The sequence below is a fragment of the Elephas maximus genome, chromosome 25 (genome assembly GCF_024166365.1).
Source record: "Elephas maximus indicus isolate mEleMax1 chromosome 25, mEleMax1 primary haplotype, whole genome shotgun sequence".
NCBI classification, from domain to species: domain Eukaryota; kingdom Metazoa; phylum Chordata; class Mammalia; order Proboscidea; family Elephantidae; genus Elephas; species Elephas maximus.
In genome coordinates, this window is record NC_064843.1 from 33,159,385 (window position 1) to 33,175,385 (window position 16,001).

At 48.8% G+C, this 16,001-nt stretch overlaps 1 protein-coding gene across 1 annotated transcript in view; it reads right to left on the bottom strand.

Moving 5' to 3' along the window:
• DLGAP4 (DLG associated protein 4) overlaps positions 1–16,001 on the bottom strand; it is a 197,329-nt gene that overhangs the window by 130,364 nt on the left and 50,964 nt on the right. The window contains exon 2 of the mRNA XM_049868738.1: positions 625–873. The gene's annotated coding sequence lies outside the window, so the exon portion shown is untranslated. The remainder of the gene's footprint in view (positions 1–624; positions 874–16,001) is intronic.

The following is a 16,001-nucleotide window of genomic DNA, read 5'->3' on the forward strand; positions in this document are numbered from 1 at the left end:
TTGAGTTGAGTGGTATGGGAGAGACAGATGGACATCAGAGGAGCTGCCAGGCCCAGCACCACCTCTGTGGCCAGGGGGCTAGGCAACATGAGCGGTGGAAGAGAACTGGTGAAACGGGCTGGAGAGGGAAGGAACAACAGGGGCCCCCAAGACTAAGGTACTCTGATAGTCCCCTTTAGCCACTAGGAAGGTCCTACTTGCCTACCCTGGGGGCCCGGGAGGTTCCTTGGCCTCCAACATGGCTCATGCTCCCCTTCCTTTTCTGAGTCTGCACTCACCAAACCGCCCTAGCCCCCTGGGTGTGGCAAGGGCTGGCCTTTGAGTTGAACAGAGCTGGGCTTGCTGTGCATCCTTAGGCAAGTGGCTTCCCCTCTCTGAAGCTGTTTCCTCCTTTGGAAAATGGACACAATCACTGTGCCCACCTCTTGTTGGGAGGACTAGATAAGACAAGCAGGAAAACTATAAAGTGTACCCAGTCATACGGAAGCTCTCACTGAGGTCCTCTGCCAGCACGTGGGTGCTGCTCGCCAGGAGGCTGGGCATTTCCCAATTGCGCCAAGCATGGATGGGCGTGTGAAGAGCTCTGATTCCCATGTGCCAAGGCCTGCGGATGCAGTCACTTACCAACCAGGGAGCTACACGCAGAGGAAAACCGGGAGCCAGTCGGGAATCAGCAGGCGTCACCTCGGGAGCAGGCACTAGACTGAGGGCTGGCACATTCATCCCTCTGGGAACGTGTCAGAGGTGCTGGCAGGAAGCAGCGTGAGACGGGGCCCTGCCAGGGCCTGGGGCTGTCAGGCTACGGGTCCTGGTCACGCACAGGGCCACCAGGTACCTGGCAGGGGGAGGTGCTGCTCACAAGGTCACAGATGCCTGCAGGGATGGGGGAGAATGGCAATTAGGAGGTGTCCAGGATAAGCCCTCCATCCTAAGCCCCCTCAGCCACGCCCTGGGGATGCATGGGAGGAGGACAACAGGGAGCAATCGTCATAGAAACCCAAGTGTTTGTACAACATTACATTTTTCAAAGCACTCTGGCATCCTGACTCATGTGGGCCCCCTCATTGTTTTTTAAGAGCCATATTTGCATGTCATGCATATTTACGATGCCTTTCCCACCACCCACAGAATCTCCACAGCAGCCGGAAAGTGGGGTTCCAAAGGCTCTGATCGTTAGAACATCGATGCTGCTGCTGCTGCTGCTCCCTGTCTTGTTTCTCTTCCCTTTCCCTGGATGGGGGGCAGTTAGGAATGGGGCTGGAGTCAGACAGTCCTGAGTTTGAATCCCAGCTCAGCCCCTCATTCAGCGGGTCACAACAGGCAAGGCAGCTCTGCCTTTCTGAGCCTCAGTTTCCCCATCTGTCAAATGGAAACAAGAGTGCCTCCTCTGAGAGCTACTGCGAGGATTAAGAAGAAAATGCAGGTAAAATCCCTGGCACATAAAAGTGCTTAATCAAGACCCTTCAAAGAGGCCCTGTGCAGTCCCCTGCACACAGAGCCGGAGCCCTTCACTGCAGCACTGCCTCCACCCACTTCCCACGTAACACGTCTTGTGCCAGAGGCAAAGGGAAGCCAGGTGTCCCTCTCCACCCACCTCCCCCAAACAGTTGCCATTGCTCCTGCTTAGATCTTTACATCAGCAGAGACCAGGCTCTCCTGGGAAAAGAAAAAGGCCCCTCCATCCCACCGCTGCTCCCCTCCACCCCACCGCTGCTCCGCTCTACCACTCCCTCTGCTCCACAGAACCACAGGAGCCTCCTGGCTGCCTTGGGGGCCTCAGTGGACACTCTCCTCCTGCACTTCCCCCGCCATTTTACACATGAAGAAACTGAGACACAGAAAGGAACCTGAGTTAACTCAGGGCACAGAGCCAAATGGTTAGGCTGGGATCTGATCTCAGGTTTTCCACCTCTCAGCCTAGGAGAGGAAACAAACAAACAAACAAAAAACCCAAACCCATTGCCGTAGCTCACAGCGACCCTAAAGGACAGAGTAGAACTGCCCCATAGGGTTTCCAAGGAGTGCCTGGTAGATTTGAACTGCCAGCCTTTTGGTTAGCGGCCGAGCTCTTAACCACTAGCTACCAGAGCTTCTGGGAGAGGAAGGACACAGTCAATTCACTGTAGGAACAGGGAAAAAGAAGTATACAATGGTGTGGCCAGGGAGTTACTTATCTCACCTGGTTCTCCCAAGGCCCTGGGAAGCCCCCACAACCTCTCCTGAGGGTCTGATCAAGAACCGAAACCTCCCACATATCAAGTGCCCACTTTGTACCAAGTCCGTCACGTGCTTCATCTCACTTCCCCCTTTCTACAGTCCCACAGCATTACCCCTACTTTACAAAGGGAGAAACTGAGGTACAGGCAGCTTCAGCAATTACCCCGGGCACACGCCTAGGAAGAGGCAGGACAAGACCTGGAGCCTGGGCACCCGACTTCAGAGCCCAGCATTTAACTTGGATGCTGCCCCGCCTCCCCCAGCGAGAACATCACCAACCAAAAAAACAGGCATAACAGTCCAAATAAAAAGTGTTTTTTTAAGATGTAGGAAAAGAAGATACCAAACTCCAAAACATTCTGAATTAATGGACACAAATTCCTAAAGACACATAAAAGATTTCAAGATGCACCACGGGCGGGGCGTGAAAACTTCCAGCGCATGAAAAACCAGGGCCGGGGAGAACACATTCTGGAAGAAGGTGTCACTTTGAACCAATTCGCCTGGAGCCCAAAACTGATGGAAAAGGGGACAGCAGAGTGAGGCATCCTGCGCATGGCACACGGGGACAGTGGAGCGGGGCTGGTCTGGGCGTTCGCAGTCCTGCCTTGGAGTACCCCCGGAACCGCCGTCTCCGCCCACTTCCTTGCTGAAGGGCTGGAGCAAGTCTGTCATCCTCCCGAATCCCCCATTCCCTGTCCTGTAAGCCTGCAGGAGGCAGGAAAGACAGCCTCCTAGATCCATGATGGTGTTTAAGACGCTGCAACTTCACATGGATGAGCCCTGAAAACATGATGCAAAGTGAAAAGCAGTCACAAAAGGCTACATATTGGATGATTCCATTTATAGGAAATGTCCAGGACAGACAAATCTATAGAGACAGAAAGAAGATTAGCAGTTGCCTAGGGCTGCCAGGTGGGGAGGCTGGGGGCGAAGAGGATGATGGCCAAGGGGCGTGGGGTTTCTCTTTGGGGTGATAAAAAAAAATGTTCTAAAATTGACTGTGGTGATGGATGCACAACTCCGTGAATAAACTAGAAACCACTGAACTGTGTACTGTAAACGGGTGAATTGTATGGTACGTGGATTATATCTCAATAAAGGTTTTTAAAAATCCAACACTAAAAAAAAGATTCTGCCAATTTGCCAGTAGGGGCAGCCATTCTCTGGGAGCCTGTGATCCCGTTGGGGTCTTCAGCTGTGACCTGGGAAACCAGGCAGTATTTTCCCAAGAAGTTCCTCAACCCCACCCCATCAGGATCCCTCAAGACCTTCGATCCAAGCAGCCTTTACACTGCATGCTCACCTCCTCCGGGAAGCCATCCCTGACCCCCCAGCTAGGTCAGGAGCCCCGTTACCGGCTCCTAGGTCTCCTCAGTTTCTCCTTCTTGTCACTTATCACACTGATGTGAGGTAATAATTTCTGCAATCATTGGTTAATGCTGCCTCCTCCATCAGACCAGGAGCTCCACGAGGGCAGGGTGCATGTTGGGTTTGTTTATCATCATTCATCAACACAGCAGTCGCATCAGAAACATGTGCCAACTGAATGAACAAATCAAAATTCTAAATCCTGTGATGTAGACTTAGTTTCCAGTGCTGGCTCCACCATGTTCCAGCCGAGAGATCCTGGGCAAGTCACGTAACCACCTGAGTATCCCTCAGAGGGCAGCAGGGCATTAAAAAGGAGAGTGGATGCTGAAAGCACTTCATGGCTCCTCCCACAGCCATCCCCATCTCTGTAGATGGAACCCTATCCTTCAAGCCACTCAGGTCCAAACCCCAGAGTTATCCTTGATGCTTCTCTTTCTGCCACCCACCAGATCCAAGCCATCACCAACTCCTACTGGATCCACCGTCACAATCTATCAACAAGCTGATCACTTCCCCCCACCTGTGCTGCTGTCATCACTGTGGACAGAGCCACCACATCTCACCTGGATCATTCCTGTCCTCACTGGTCTCCTTGCTTCTGCCCTTGCTCCCCACACAGCGGTCAGAGGCCTCAGGTTAGAACGTAAGTTACACCCTGCCCCTCCTCTGCTCTAAGCCTTCCATGGCCCCCTGACAGCCTTACAGATGCCACAGGTGGCCCCTCCACCACCTCTCCAGTTCTCTCCCTTCGCTCTCTGCTCACTCCGTCTCCCAGCTACACTGGCCTCCTTGGTGTACCTCAAATATGCCAGGTATTCTCCTGCCTGAGGGCCTTTCACATGCTCTTCCTCTCTCTGGAACATTCATCCCCCAGGTGTCCATAGGCCTCACCCCCTTGCCACCTTCAGGTCTTCGCTCAGACTCGACTTTTTCAATGAGAGGCAGTTCAGCACAGCAGTTAAGACTCTTAAGAACATGGACTCTAGGTAAAAATTTAGGCTCTGCCAGTTATGGAGCTGAGTGATCTAGGGCAAGTTTCTGAACCTCTCTGTGACTCAGTCATTCACCTCCAAAATGGGGGTAATAACAGCACTCTATGATTGTCGTGAGGTTTAAATGAATTCTTACATGTAAAACACTTGGAATAGTCCCATTCACATGAGTGCTATCTACCTGTCTTCTGATATCACGCGTCCCCAGCCACTCCACCTAACATTCCCAGTCCCTCCTCCCTCCCGGCTTCACTGTTCTCCTTAGCATGATCACTGTGTAACAGTATATGGAACTGAGTAATGCATCCTGATTATTGCCTGCCCCTCCCGCTAAATCACTCCCTCGAGGACAGGGACTTTCATCTGTTTGGTTCATTGCCATATCCCCAGCACCTAGCACAGTGCCTGTCACATGGGGGTAGAAGTCCTCAGTGAGTATTTCATTCAACAGATATTTCTGATGCTGATTAAATATTTATTGACCAATTATCATGAGCTCCGGCTTTCCCCTCATTGCCTGTCACAGATGTGACGTCTCTCTCCAGCCCAGATCGCTCCTCAGAGCTCTGGGTCCAACTAGCTAAATTCCTCCCAGACAGCTCTGTCTGCCCACCTGGTACACACCTCACACTCCACGTGTCCAGGCCCCCAAGACCCCGTCCTCGTCCGGTATTATCCACCCTCTTCAGTGACCAAGAAGCCAGGAGGCTCCCAGGCCCCTTCCTCCTACGCTCTCGCCTACCCCCACATGTAAAACCTGAGACCTCCGACCTTTTTTTTTTTAACTGGGTAGAATTCACAAAACACACAGTTAACCATTTGAAAGTGCACCATTCAGCGGCATTTAGTGCATTCAGCCTGTTATGTAACCTCTACCTCTCTCTACTTCCCACACTTTCTCAGGAGTACCCTAAGGTGTACCCGTTAAGCAGTCACTCCCATCTCCCCTTCCCTCAGCCCCTGACAACCACTAACCTACCTTCTGTCTCTATGGGTTTGCCTACTCTGGACATTTCATAGAAACAGAATCATACAATATGTGGCATTTTGTGACTGGCTTCTTTCACTCAGCATAGTGTTCTCAAGGTTCATCCAGGCCGTGGCACATATCAGTACTTCATTCCCTTTCATGACTTAATAATACTCCATTGTATAGCTATACCACATTTTGGTTATCCATTCATCAGCTGATAGAATTTGGGTTGTTTCTACCTTTCGGCTGTTGTGAATAATGCTGTTACAACATTCATGTACAAGTTTCTATGGGGACATATGTTTTCCTTTTCTTGGGTATATACCTAGGTGTGGAATTGCTGGGTTATATGGTAACTCTATGTTTAACTTTTTGAAGAACCGCTAAATTGTTTTCTCCTATATATATTTACAGTCCCTGGATGGTGCAAATGGTTTGCCCACGTCTACGAACTTAGAGGTTGACAGTTTGAACCTCTCAGTGGTGCCACGGAACAAAGGCCTGGAGATCTGCTTCTGTAATGATTACAACCAAAAAAACCCTACGGAGCAGTTCTGTTCTGTAACACATGGGATTGCCATGAGTTGGAATTGCCTTAACAGCAATGGGTTTTTAAAACATACACATATTTAAGTCTCCTAGTTGTTGTTGTTAGGTGTCATCGACACTGCCCAGTCCTGAACCATTCTCACAGTTGTTGCTACCTTGGGCCCACTGTTGCCACTGTGTCAATCCATCTTGTTGAGGGTCTTCCTCTTTTTTGATGACCCTCTACTTTACCAAGCATGAACTCCTTCTCCAGGGACTGGTCCCTCCTGATAACACGTACAAAGTATGTGAGACGTAGTTTCACCAACCTTGCTTCTAAGGAACATTCTGGCTGTATTTCTTCCAAGACCAATCTGTTCGTTCTTTTGGCAACCCATGGTATGTTCGACATTCTTCACCAACACCATAATTCAAAGGCACCAGTTCTTTTTTGATCTTCCTTATTCATTGCCCAGTTTTTGCATGCATATGAGGAAACTGAAAACACCATGGCTTGGGTCAAGCAGACCTTAGTCTTCAAGGTGACACCTTTGCTTTTTAACACTTTAAAGAGGTCTTTTGCAGCAGATTTGCCTAATGCAATGAGTCATTTGATTTCTTGACTGCTGCTTCCCTGGGTGTTGATTGTGGATTCAAGTAAAATGAAATTCTTGACAACTTCAGTCTTTTCCCCAGTTATTGTGATTGTGATGTGGCTTACTGGCCCAGTTGTGAGGATTTTTGTTTATGTTGAGGTGTAATCCATAGTGAAGGCTGTGGTCTTTCATCTTTATCAGTAAGTGCTTCAAGTCCTCTTCACTTTCAGCAAGCAAGGTTGTGTCATCTGCATTTTGAAAGTTGTTAATGAGTCTTCCTCTAAACCTGATGCCGTGTTCTTCTTCATATAGTTCAGCTTCTCGGATTATTTTCTCAGCATACAGACTGAATAGGTATGGTCAAAGGATACAACCCTGACACACACCTTTCCTGACTTTAAACCACACAGTATCCCCTTGTTCTGTTCAAACGACTGCCTCTTGATCTATGTACAGGTTCCTCATGACTGAGGACCAGATGAATTGTGGAATGACATCAAGGACATCAGACATGAAGAAAGCAAGAGATCATTTAAAAGACAGGAAAGGAAGAAAAGATCAAGATGGATGTCAGAAGAGGCTCTGAAACTTGCTCTTGTACGTTGAGTAGCTAAAGCAAAAGGAAGAAATAATGAAGTAAAAGAGCTGAACAGAAGCTTCCAAAGAGCAGCTCGAGAAGACAAAGTAAAGTATTATAAATAACATGAGCAAATACCTGGAGATAGAAAACCAAAAGGGAAGAACATGCTTGGCATTTCTCAAACTGAAGGAACCGCAGAAAAAATTCATGCCTCGAGCTGCAATATCGAAGGATTCTTTGGGGAAAATATTAAACGACGCAGGAAGCATCAAAAGATGGAAGGAATACAGAGTCACTACACCAAAAATAACTGGTAAATGTTCAACCATTTCAGGAGGCAGCATATGATCAGGAACTGATGGTACTGAAGGAAGAAGTACAAGCTACACTGAAGGCACTGGTGAAAAACAAGGCTCCAGGAATTGATGGAATACCAACTGAGATGTTTCAACAAACGGATGAGTGCTGGAAGTGCTCACTCGTCTATGCTAAGAAACTTGGAAGACAGCTACCTGGCCAACTGACTGGAAGAGATCCGTATTTATGCCTATTCCCAAGGAAGGTGATCCAACTGAATGTGGAAATTATCAAACAATATCACTAATATCACCCACCAAGCACAATTTTGCTGAAGATTATTCAAAAGTGGCTGCAGCAGTACATCGATAGGGAGCTGCCAGAAATTTAAGCCAGATTCAGAAAAGGACATGGAACCAGGAATATCACTGCTGATATCAGATGGATCTTGGCTGAAAGCAGAGAATACCAGAAACATGTTTACCTGTGCTTGCTTGACTATGCAAAGGCATTCGACTGTGTGGATCATAACAAATTATGGATGACATTGCGAAGAATGGGAATTCCAGAATACTTAATTGTGTTCATGTGGAACCTGTAAATAGATCAAGAAGCAGTCGTTTGGACAGAACAAGGGAACGCTGAATGGTTTAAAGCCAAGAAAGGTGTGAGTCACGGTTGTATCTTTTCACCATACTATAAGTCTCCTAAACGCACTTCAAATCCCCTTCTCTTTATGCCCAGAGTCGCCCCTCTCGGGGCACCACCATCTCTTGTCCAGACCACTACCCAGCCTCCACGCTGAGCACCCTGCTGCCCCCTCTGTCTGTCTTGTACAGCTGTTAGAAGGATCTTTTCAAAAACACGTTAGAACAAATAGGAGAAAGAATGATTCCCTCGCTCTGCACTCTTGAAAAGTCAAAATCCTCAGTGACTCAAAAAATAAACCAAACGGGGCTTTTCAAAAGAATTAAACGCGGGCTCCTCAAATAATGAACTCCGCACCTTTGCCACCCCAGTCCTGCTTAAAATGGTATTTGACGTACAAAAATTCAATTTACAAAATGGATTTACTTGGAATCTTTTAGCTCAGTAGGTATTTGTGGGGTGAACTGAAATGGAGAAATAGTTTTAAAAAGCAGCATTTACTGAGTGCCCCCATGCACCGGGGGCTTGCTACTCCCCCACATCTTAACTACTAATAGCAGACAAGGCAGCCGCATTGATGCCAGTTCTCAGATGAAACCACTGAGGCCCAGAGACAGGAGGTGACACAACTCCCAGATTTCCCCAGAATTCTCCCAAACCCTGGGCACCTAGTAAGCTGCAATTATTTTGTGTCATTGTTTATTAAACATGCGCTCCCTAGGGGCAGGGACAATGACGGCCTTGTCTTCTGCTGTATTCCCAACCCCACAGCTCCTGGCATACAATAGGTGCCCAAAAATACAGATATTATCTCAGTTTTGTTTTCACAACAGACCTTTGGGGTATTTATTTGTACCCTCATTTTCCAGATGAGAAAAAGAGGCTCAAAGAGGCGAAGGGACTTGCTTGAGATCATAAAACTGGTATGTAATGGACAGATATGGGCCCAGCTCTTCCTCAGCCAAATACCATGCTCTTTCCACCCCTCGATCCTTCCAGAGAGTCTCTTGTGCCACAATGTGGTGGTGGCGGAGGGGTGTCTCCTGCCTCTGTGCAGGGATGTCCCAGAAGCAGTGGGCCAGCTGCCCCTCCATTCTCTCCCTGACAGTCTCCAGGGACTGAAATAGCCCCTTGCATCACAAGAAGTATTTCCAGGAGAACTTGATGTCATTACCTGGTAACCTTTTCTCATTCTGGCAACCAGACTGGAATTCCCTTGCGCGTACACATGCACGGGAAATTTCTACACCAGGCAGGCCCCACTTCTCAGTGTCCACTGCCCCTCCTCCCCTTCCTGGTGGCCCAGGCATCAGAAGATGCCAGGTTGGCTCTGTCTTCCCCAGGTCTCCCTACAGTACCCTTTGTGCCCTCTACCTGCAGCAGAGCAGATTCAACTCCTCCCTACATAGCTCCCACCTGTCCACATAGCTCCCACCTGCCCACCCACCTATCCACTCATCCATCCACCCTCACACCCATTCATCCACCACTTTGCCAACCATCCGCTATCAATCTATCCATCCCTTGACCATGCATCCGCTCCACCCACCACCCTCACTCATCATCTATCCACCCACCAATCCACCATTTACAATTTACCAAGACCTCTAATGCTCCAAGCCACGCGCTGGACATCATGACACAAAAATGAACTAGACCCAGTCCTTGCCTCAAGATGCTCACATCAGAACTGGGTCGGGAGGTGAACAGGAATCTGTGGAGGGTAGAAGGGAAGTAGGAGGGCATCTAGGTCCAGCTATAATCAAGGGTACTTGGGGTGTCTGAGGGACTTGACTAGACTAGTGGGGAAGTGATGGAGTTAAAGATTGAAGGACAGACTGAGGACAGCTCCCCAAGGGCCTTCTGGACCACGCTGAGGAGTTTGGACTTTATCTAAAACATGGGCTCTGGAGCTGGGGTCAGATCACAGTTCCATCACTTCACACTATGTGACCTTAGGCAAATTACCTCAGTGTTCTCGGTCTCTATAATGGGAATGCTAAAATGCCTATTACAAAGGTTGTTGTGAGGATTCAAGGAGTTAATGCATACACATATTACATCCCTTAGCATGGTGCTGGTATAATGAAAATGTCCAATAAATACAGCTGCCATTACTGCCAAGATCATTAATGCCCTCCAGTCAACTGGTAGACAGTGGAGAATTCTACACAGAGAAGATGCACAATAACCTTGACTGCAAAGCCTCCTCCTCAGCAGCAGGCAGGCTCTGGAGTTCTATTGTTCCTGCCCAGGTTCAGTGGGGCTGCACTGGTCCCTGCCCCCCAGGCTCCGGCCAGTCCCAGCCTCACCAGCATTAGCCCAGCCTCTCTCACTGATTGTCCCTAGCCAGTCACACCACTGGACCCTGCCCCAGACCAGCCCCCAGGGCCTAGATGGGCTCCCAGCATGCCTTGCCCCAGTTTGAAGGGGATAAGCAGTTGAGTTCCAAGCTCCAAGAGCTGGAGGCTTCCCCTCCAAAAGGTGAACTAGGGTTTCTGACCCATGTGGCCTGTTCACTCTCTCACAGCTCTAGGAACACCACCTGTTACTAATTCCAGCTCCTTCCACTGAGTACCAGCTGAGAGCCCTTTACATCATCTCTCTCCTCTAACTCTCATTAACTCTGCATGGCTGTATGGTCGCCCATTCTGCAGGCGAGGACACTGAGGCTGCACAACAAGTAAGTGGCAAGCAGGGACTCAAACTCAGGTTGGTCAGACTCTCCCCCTAAATCTCAGAAGCTCCCCAAAAGCCCCCCAAAATTGTCACGGTCTAAGACAACACATAGACATGAACTTTCAATGTACTGAGGGGTGCCGTCCTAGAGAACTGTCTGCAATGATGGAAATGTTCTAATCTGCATAATCCGATAGGGTAGCTTTCAAGCACTCCAAGTGTGATTAATTCAATTAAAGAACTCAGTTTTTTATTTGATTTGATTTAAATTTAAATAGCCACACGTGGCTAGTGGCTACCCTACAGGACAACAGAGGATGGGGCAGATTTTAGCGTTTGCAACCCCGAGTCTATACTTCCAGGATGTTTATACTGTATGAACCACAATTCACAAGGCATTGTGTCCTTTCATTAGAAAGATTTCTACCACCTACCACTCAGCTCCTGGTTTTATAACTGAGGCACCTGCCATCCTCCAGTTAACTGTTTCAAGGTCATTCAAGAGATAGTTGCCAAACTCCAACGTAGAGGGCATGAGACCAACACTGAAGGAGCTCATGGTCTGGTGGGGGAGGCAGACCCCACCCTGTACATCAAGATCTTCAACAGAGCAGATGGTATGGGAATGAGGTTTATATACAGTCTGTGGGAGCCACAAGGACAGGGTGACTAACTCAGCTGAAGGAGTCCAGGAAGGCTTCATGAAGGAGGGGATAATGACATGGTGTCATTGCACTTCAGTTTGCAAGGCACTTCCACACCCACTGTCCTTTGCACCTCACTACAGCCCTATGAGGGAGGCTGGCAGGGAATAGCTTCTGTTCTCCTGTGCACTGGATTCTCATTAACATCACTTCCAGAATGAGTACAGTGTGGCCATAGCCCTAAGTCCTGAGATGCAGAGGCCAAGACTCACAGGAGCAGGGGGCAGAGCTGGCTCTGCCTCCTCCAGCCCAGGGCCCCACCGGAGTCCTCCAGAGCTGCTTCCTGGGGAGGTTCACCCAGGACCCAGATAGCTGCTGCCAAATTTATTTCCAGTAGAAGACTTGCAAGTCAGATGTTCCCTAAACCCTCCAATGGGCCAGTCCTATAAGTCCCTAAACTTTCCGGCAGCTCTGGTAGGACCCAGCTGCCCCTCGTGGACTATCTGGTCTTCTCTCTGCTTGCTGACTTTGGGAGGCCACAGAAGGTCATTTTTATGACACTTCCAGTAATCTCCCCATTTTCTATTCAGCACCCTCAGGGCCTGCCGCAATGGCCCACTCTCACCTGCCCTACTTTTCCTTTTTCTGAGTCGTTCTCCAAGCCATGGTTCATTTTGTCCTTCCTGCGAGGCAGTTCTCTGCACTTCCCGAAGGCCCTCCTGCCTTGGGGCTTTGGGCTTCAACAGCCCAGTAATCCAGTCCTTCCACCCCTGCCTCATTAACACTGAGCCCAGATGTTCCACAACTATCCATATGGGATGAATCATGTCCACCAAAAAGATACGGTGGCGTTCTAACCCCTGTACCTGTAAATGTGACTGTTTCTGGAAACAGGGTCTTTGCAGATGTAAGAAAGCAAAGACGGAGCCATACCGGAGTAAGGTGAGCCCTGATCCAATATGACTGCTGTCCTTAGAAGAGAAGAGATACAGACAGAGAAGGCCCTGTGCGATGGAGGCAGGTGGGAGTGATGTGTATGTAGGCCGGGGAACATGGGGACGGCCAGCAACCCACCGGAAGCTGCAAGAGACAAGGAAGGGTCCTCCCCTTCGGGGAGCATGGCCTTGCCAGCCACCTTGATTTTGGACTCCTAGCCTCCAGATCTATGAGACATTAAGTCTGTTGTTTCAGCCTCTTGATTCATGGTCCTGTGTTACAGCAGCTCTAAGACACTCATATATATTCTCTCCCACGTTCAAGCTTCTTCTGGCCTTGAGCCCTACCGCATCCTCACAGTGGCTTAGAAGCAGAAGGCTGGGAACACTGTGGCCCAAAAACACACATTTCTTGAGTCCTTCTCTGTGTACGGCTCCCAAGCTGAGCCAAGCCGAGGGCAAGGAGATGAATCAGCCACTGTCCCTGGAACCCCCAATCTGATGGAGGTGGCAGATGCGGAAACTGATATCGCGTCCAGGGTGACTGGAGCTGCCCTGGGAGGAAGTCCAGGGTCCTACATGAGCCCTGAGGAGTGAGAGAAGCCCTGACCCAGCCTGGGAGAATTAGAGAAATATCAAAAAGGAGGTGAGGCTTTGACTGGGTTTTGAAGGATACACAGGAGTCCACTAGGTGCACAAAGCTGGGCAGGGCACTGGCGGCAGAAGGAACAGGGAGTACAGAGGCCCACGAGAGGGACAAAGCATGCCATGTTTGGGAAATCGCGCACAAGTCAGCACAAGTGGGGGCTGGTTCGTGTGCTCAGGGAAGAAGGGGAGGCAGGACGGGCAGACAGGGCTGGAAATGCAGACAGATTCAAAGACATTTAGAGTACAGAAATCAGTCTGGGGACTGACTAGATGTGGGGGATGAGGTAGAGGATGGAGTAAGGATGACTCGCAGGTTTCTGTCCAGAGTGACTGGGGATAAGGGAATATATATAGAGAGTACTAAAGAGCCCTGGTGGTGTAACAATTAAGCCCTCGGTGCTAACGGGTAGGTTGGCAGTTCTAATCCAACCAGCAGCTCCATAGCAGAAAGACCTGGTGATCTGCTCCTGTAAAGATTACAGCCTAGAAAACTCTACGGGGGCAGTTCCACTCTGTCATATAGACTCACCAGGAGTCAAAATCTACCTGACCGCAGCTCAGACTAACAACAACAAGCTTGTGGCTGTACCAGGGTGGGCAAACTTAAAGGACCATGTGATGGTTAAGGTTGTGTGTCAACTTGGCGGGGCCATGGTTCTCAGTGGTTTGGCAATTATGTAATGATGTAGTCATCCTCCATGATGCGATCTGATGTGATCACTCCATCAGTTGTAAGGGGAGTTTCCACAGGGGTGTGGCCTGCATCTAATATATATATGGACCTTCTGGCAAAGCGCTCTTGTTCGCTCTGGATCCTGCATCCAGCTCATCATCATCTGACCTCTGGTTCTTGGTACTTGAGCCAGTGGCCTGCCATACTGCCTGTCGATCTTGGGATTCGTTGGTCTTCACAGTCTGTGAACCGGTAGTTTGCCGTCTTACCTGCGGATATTGGGTTCATCAGCCCCTGCAGCTACGTGAGTCAGGAGAAGCCTTCAGCCTGACATCTGGGTCACAAACTTGGGACTTGCCAGTCTCTACAACAACGTGAGCCATTTCCTTGAGATAAATCTCTCTATATACAAAATACACACACACATACACACATATATATATATGCTTCACTGGTTTTGCTTCACACAGCCCTTCAAAGCAGCCATAATCAACATGTAAATGAATGGGTATGGCTGTGTTCCAATAACATTTTATGTACAAAAATAGACTGCCTATGGGCCACAATTTGCTGACTTGTGAACGATAACAACAAAAAAGCTATCTCAAGCTGGCTTTAACAATAAAGTGAACTGATTAGTCCATATAATTGAAAAAGTCCAAAATTGGGGTGGACTTCAGGCACGGTTTAATCAGGGTCCCATCTCTGTTGCCCTGTTTTCTCAGTCTTTCCCTCCTCCATGTGTCAGCTACATTCTAAAGTGCACAAAATGGCTGCAAGTGTTCGACACAAACTACACCATCAACAGCATGAGGAAGGACTGCTGTTTCAGCTCGAGTCGTAAGAATCAATCTGATTGGGCTGGCTTACGTCACATGCTCATCTAGGAACCAATCATTGTGCCTGGAGGATGGAACACACTGATCTGCTTGGCTTGAGTCATGTGCTCTATCCCTGAGTGGTGGTGGGCGGGGGGTGAGTAGAGTCAGTTTCCCTGGAACCACATGGCTCCTCAGTAGAAATCTGGGTCTGGTGCAAATGGAAAAGGAAGGTTATGCAAGAGAAATGAAAACATGTCCCCAAAAAGGCTTACATGCAAATGTTCACAGCAGCGTTATTCGTAATAGCCCAAACTGGAAACAATCCAAATGCCCAGCAGCCACTGAACAGATAAACAAATGTGGTGTATCCATAAAATGGAACATTACTCGGCACTAAAGAGGAATAAAGTACTGACACATGCAACAACCCGGATGAACGTCTAAAACATTATGCTGAGTGGAAGACGCTAGACATAAAGACTACATATTGTATGTTTCAATTTATATGAAATTTCTACAAAAGGCAAAACTATAGAGATAGAAATAGCCACAACGATGGACTCAAACATACCAATGAACAGGAAGATGGCACAGGACCAGGCAATGTTTTGATCTGTTATACATAAGGTCACCATAAGTTGGAACTGACTCCACGGTCACTGACGACAAGCGACAGAAAGCCGACCGATGGTTGCCTAGGGCCTGGGGTGGGAGGGAGGACTGACTGCAAATGGGCACAAGGGAACTTTTGGATTGTGGTGATGACTGCAATTTATTAAAACTCATCAAATGGAATACTTAAAATAGGTGAATTTTAAGGTATGTGCACTATACCTCAATTAAGCTGGTTTAAAAAAAAATTATTGTGTTAGATGAATTGGCAGAACTGCAAGAACCTATCATACACTTTTATCCATTCACATTAAATCCAAAACTTCTCTCTCCAAGCTGTTGTTTAAAAAGGCTGGCAGGGGGTCTTGGATGCTGGGGTACAGCCGCCAGGGTCCACTTCAGAGGATGATGGTGCCACTCACCAGTCAGGGGGACACAAAGGCAGGGGTAGGCCTGCAGGCAAAGGCGAGGTCACTTTGGACATGCTGAGCAGGACGTGCTTCAGGAAGATCAGGGATGCTGTCAGGAGAGTCAGCTGCATGGTCTGGTGCTCCGCATGGGTTTGGAGCTCCAGGGAAAGGTCAGCGATGGAGCTGAGGGTTTGGGAATTGTGAGTGTTCACAGGTTAGTGAAGCAGGGGGAGGTGATGAGTTCCCTGGAATGGGTGTGACCTGAGGAGAGAAGGTGGCCAGAACAGAGCCTTGACAAACACCAACATTAAGAGGATCAACAGAGAAGAGAAGCCAGCAAAGGTGGTGAGATGGAGTAGCCAGAGAGGCACAGG